The sequence below is a fragment of the Cynara cardunculus genome (genome assembly GCF_001531365.2).
Source record: "Cynara cardunculus var. scolymus isolate 2C chromosome LG 5, CcrdV1, whole genome shotgun sequence".
Lineage (NCBI taxonomy): Eukaryota > Viridiplantae > Streptophyta > Magnoliopsida > Asterales > Asteraceae > Cynara > Cynara cardunculus.
This window is the reverse complement of record NC_037532.1, coordinates 1,936,540-1,941,856: the sequence shown is the minus strand read 5'-3', so window position 1 is coordinate 1,941,856 and position 5,317 is coordinate 1,936,540. Positions and strand designations below refer to the sequence as shown.

General features: G+C 40.8%; 1 protein-coding gene and 1 long non-coding RNA gene across 2 annotated transcripts in view; both read right to left on the bottom strand.

Moving 5' to 3' along the window:
* Positions 1 to 5,317, bottom strand: part of LOC112512196 (11S globulin seed storage protein G3-like) — a gene marked incomplete at its 5' end in the record, with an annotated part of 12,639 nt that overhangs the window by 676 nt on the left and 6,646 nt on the right. The gene's annotated exons all lie outside the window — the stretch shown is intronic.
* Positions 2,913 to 5,317, bottom strand: part of LOC112512608 — a 5,219-nt gene continuing 2,814 nt past the window's right edge. Inside the window, exon 3 of the long non-coding RNA XR_003069238.1 lies at positions 2,913 to 3,015. This is a non-coding gene — a long non-coding RNA (uncharacterized LOC112512608). The remainder of the gene's footprint in view (positions 3,016 to 5,317) is intronic.

Genomic DNA, 5,317 nt, shown 5'->3' with positions numbered 1-5,317 from the left:
TCTTGTGCTTCTTCTTGTCGGCTCTGTGGTGGCCGGATGACCTGAAGTTCTTGTTCGACTCTAACGATGTGACCCCTCTGGTCTCTTCGTCCCTGGAGCTTCTCGGCAGTCTCCCTATCCACATTGAATGCTTCTGCTAAGAACTCGACGTCGAAACCGATGAAGATGTTGCCGGCGTTGCGGTACTGCTCTTCCTGGCGACGGCCTGGTTCCCCCTGACCCTGACCTTGACCTTGACCTTGTTGGCGGCCTGGTCGCCACTGACCCTGACCGTGACCCTGTGGTTGCCACTGACCCTGCCCCTGTTGTTGTTGTTGGCGGCCTGGTTGCCACTTACCCTGACCCTGTTGTTGGCTCTGGACTTGAGGATTTCCGGCGAGGAAGAATCTCTGAGACATTATTGAAACTTCGAAACTTTTAATCCCAAATTTGGAATTTAAGTTAATAATAAATTACTAATCAGTGTATGTATGTAATTGTACCCTATGGTTTTGATCCAGCTGGTTAGCGGCGTTCTGAGTGTCGAAGAAGACGACTACAACAAGTTCAGTATCACCGTCGTTGTAAATCCAATGAGCCGCTCCGGCGGGAATGGCAGCAACATCACCCTCGTTCAAGTTCTCCACTTTTTGATGACGATCTTGGACCCTGGATCCTCTACGTTTGCTGGGATCGGAAAACTGYTGTTGGGAGGAAGATTCATAGGTTTCCGGACATCCCGGCAACACAACCCCTTGAAGACCCTTACCTGCAAATTAAGAGCAACAAACTAAAACCCATCAATATCCATCGATTCTTTTTTCTTGAATTCGAAGTTAATAAAAAGAAAAAAACTAAACCCTACCTTGCTCGGTGAACAACAAGAGTGGGGTGTTGACGTAGGACGGCAAGAGAAGACCGCGAGGTTGAATCCGGTGTCGAATAAACTCGACACCAGCACACTGGAATTGCTGGTTATGGGGTTCCCAGAACTCGGTCACACCAGCTTCAGCTTGGATACTWTCGTAAGGCTCGAGAGCGTTGATCCTGTTAATCTGGCACTGGTTTTGCTGCTGTTGCTGGTGCTGCTGATGACGAGCTAGGGTTCCGGCGAAGAGCAGGAAAAAAGCAAGAAGCAAAGAAGCTTTGATCGCCATTGAKAGTGGTGRTGGAAAAGATGATGAGATGGTGTGGCGAATGGAGATTGTGAGGTGGGGTTTTATAGTGGAAGAAGGTGAAGGAGAGAGTGCCATGTAAGAGGCTATGGCATGAAAAGAAAAACACATGTAAGCAAAAGCAAGTACTAATATGTATGTACAGGTGAGTGTGCATGGCCACAGATACAACTGTGTTTGTATCTGCATGATGATCATCATCTTGATAAGAATGAACTGAGCATTGATCGAATGGGGTACGGAAACATGACTCGATGCTTTTTAACAAATATAGAGAGATATGTATGATCAACGATGGTTTCTGTATTCAACGGCTCTTCTGGACAGTAATCTAATAGGGTCCCACATATTTRGATGGCAGAAAARGAATAAACTATTCGGTTTCTTTTGCAAGTGAAAATGGATTTTACTTTTACCTACCCGTGCATTGATGAACAAATGCTAGAAACTAACAAAATCCCTGCTCCAAATCCAACCACATTGAATACGGTGGAAATCGCCTCTCCCTTTGCATATAAATCACTAAGATTTCCCTCTTTCGCAAATGAAGAATAAATCGGCAATCTTGTCGCTCTTGCAGCAACCGTGGCCATTCCCTGTCAAATTATGCCGATGAGATAAGTTATCATCGTAAAGGCATCATCACARTTCTCACAATATAAAGGTATCTTCACASTAGGGGTGCTCAAACAACCGATCTACCAGACCAACTAGGCCAATTCAACCCAAAAAAAAATTAACCCGATGTAACCTGATACATAAATTGATACAAAATTAGGCCAAAACCGAATCTACTAAGTTGGAATTGGGTTAGGGTAATTTGAACCCACCCAACCCAATGAACCCGATGCCTTTCTATACWATGAATTTAATATGATTGTTAAGTCTTTGATTAATATATGTAAAAGGATAGGAAGACTTTACCACATATATAACAGGTCCCGGGTTCAATCCTGGYCCCCACTGGCCTCAGCTCTTGAACGAGCCAAAAAATACCCACTCACATTGGTGTCCTTGGAGGCGGKTTCGTGTGGGGYGGTTAGGGTTGCCGGTAATCAACTTTTTGCCCAAATATATGTAAATTAGACATTGGACGAACCCGTACTAATTATATTCAAAATTATATTACWATTTCAACCGTAATTTACTTTCTTATTTGCGTAAGCCATCAACTTTTTCTTTTAGTTTGTTAACCTTTTTTGTATGTTCTCATTTTGATTTTACTTCGTTTAAACACAAACGTTGTGCTAGATTGTAAAATGATATACCAAATTTTCGCCGACCAMCCCAACCCAACCCGCATAGGTTGGGTTGGGTTGAAGTTTTTCAAACCACAAACATTGGGTTGGGTTGTTCAAATGCGTTCAACCGGCCAACCCAACCCATGTGCAGCCCAACTTCACAGTACCCACYAGAACCCAACCCATAATCATTCATCACCAATTTACCTTGGCAAAATTCCCAAGTCCAGCCATTTCAAGAAACAATTGTGGACATAAAAGTGAAAGAACTTCCAAACCCGTGCCCAAGTCGTAAAGCACATCAGCTACAAGTTGAAAACRCCATAAAAGTTAGTATTTCAGTGATAAAGGTAAATAAAGAAAGAAAAAAAACACGTGTTTGCTAGAATGGTTCAGACCAAAAATCCGCCACCGTTTGGGATCAGAATCCATTCTTGCACCTAAATTGCTACATATTAGCTTTCCCATATGCTGCATACCGTCTTTAAGTATCTGTTTGACACCATCATAATCAATTAAAGGTTTCCGAACGATTGACATTTGTTAAGAGCTCTTTCTCACCAACTAACTGCCGTTGCTTGAGCTGGGGAATGTCTCAATCCTGCAACAAATAACAGTGACTGCAAAAAGACTAAGGGCCTGTTTACTTAGGGCTTAATAAGGCTTAATGGGTGAATTGGCTTATTCRCGCAGACATATGAGGGTGTTTACTTCGGGCTTAATCGCCCAGACATGGGCTTAATCGCCCAGCCGGCTACCTTCGGTTGTCCACATTAAGCCAGAAAATGGACGCTCCTACCCTTCTTCAAATTGACGCTGATCAAGACGCTTTCTCCTCAACAATCGACGCTTTCTCTTCAACAATCAACGCTTTCTCCTCAACAATCGCCGCTATCTCCGATCTTAACGACGCTCTTTGTCCTCAATAATCGACGCATTCTTCTGCAACAACCCTAATCGGCCGATCGATTATTTGTGTCTCTTCTCCAAAGGTAACTACTTCTCTGTATCTATAGATTATTTGCTCGATTGGTGCTCGATTGGTGTTATATTGTTGCTATATTGCTGTTGATTTGCGTATAGAAAAACCCTAGTTGGTCTATGTATGTGGTTTGTTGCTGCTGATTTTCTAAGTTGAGAAAACCCATAGCTGGTCTATGTATTTGTTTGTTGCTGCTGTTTCTCCACTCTTTATTACAGCCTCCTCATACACAATTGTTGTGCTTGCTGTTTTTGAACTAGACCAGAGTATGTGCTTGCTGTTTTTGAACTAGACCAGAGTATGTGCTCTCTGTTTTTGAACCGTAACACTGTTAAATACAGCCAAAACAGATTATCTGTTACTTCAAAGCCAAAGTGCGTTCAATGCTGTTTTTCAATGTTGTTTTTGTACAAGGAGACTTCACCAAAACAGATTATCTAATTTTTAAAACAGATGATAATCTATTTTTTAACTCAAACAGTTGGTTCAATTTGGGTTTAGTTATTTGTATTAGAATTTTATCATTTCTTTTCCTTGTTTAATAGCTCCAATCTTCGTCATAGGTATGGAACAAACAGGTGAAACACAACAACAAAAAAGGGTTAGAGTTAGTTGGAAGGATCCCAATGTTGTCAAAACTTTCTTAGAAAGTTGTATTCTAGAGGTTGGGTTAAATGGTAACGAGGGTGCTAACTTGAAGGCACTTTCGTGGAAGAAAGTTGCCGATACGTTGAAAAGCACACATAACTTTGTTGTGGATCGAAAACAAATGAGGAACCATTTCGATTACCTTAAAGGAAAATATGGTGCTTGGTTGAAGTTAAAAAACAAAACCGGCAATGTTTATGATCCTTCAACGAATACTTTTAACTTGACCCCCGAGGAATGGGACTTGGAGATAGAGGTCGTTTTCTAACTTTAGATCTTTTTTATTTCGATTTTTTTATTTTGTTTGTATATTTATAAATGTTTCTTTAACACAGACCAATAGGTATGTTGAATCATTGAGGACTACAAGTCTTCCATATCCCGACTTGTGTGCACGACTATTTGAGGGTGGTATGTCCACGGATATTGGAGGCTATGGACCGTCATCAAAACACCCGTTGCCAACTACCGAGCCTTTTGTTGTCATTGAGGAAGAGATCAATGTCTCAAGTGATCAAGCTCCCGTTTCTTCAACACCTTGTTCATCCCGTGCTCCAGTTGAGAAACAAAAGCATAAAAAGACTACGAGAGCCAACTCGGAGCTTGATGAAAAGCTTATCAAGTTTTTAGATACTATGGCATCGAAATATGGGAACTCTGCGCTTGTTAGTTATGAGTCATGCCTACAAAAATTGAACGAGCTTGGGTGGGCAAAAGATGATCCCTTGTACCGCATTACCTTTTCTCTTCATACGGACAACCGTAACAGAGAAGCTTGGATGACAATACCGTCTGAAATTGCCAAAGAATGGGTGAGAACAGTTGGGGCAAAACAAGGATATCAGTAAAGATTTAGAACTTTTAGAACTTTTATGAAGTAGAACATTTTTAGAACTTTTATGTTATTAACTTGTGAGGTTTTTTGGATGACAATTTGGTGCCACGTTTTTTTGGATATATGATGTTTTTTGTTACAAGTAATGATATGTATGTGGCTATGGATTTATGATATGTATATGGCTTGGATTTATGATAAGCGTTGGTTATTTATGTTTATTTTATGCATTATTTTTTGGATTTATAAGGTTTTTTGTTGGATTTACAATATGCCTCTTTATTTCAATAGATATGTTGACTTTTGAGGAAGAAATGATGATTGTAGTCCTAATATATATATATATATACGTAAGACGACGGAGAAATGCTTCAGAAAGAATAGAAAGAATGCCTGATAATACATCGGCACTGAGTGGATATGCGTACACCCAAGAGCTATTAACCGGACCTAGTAC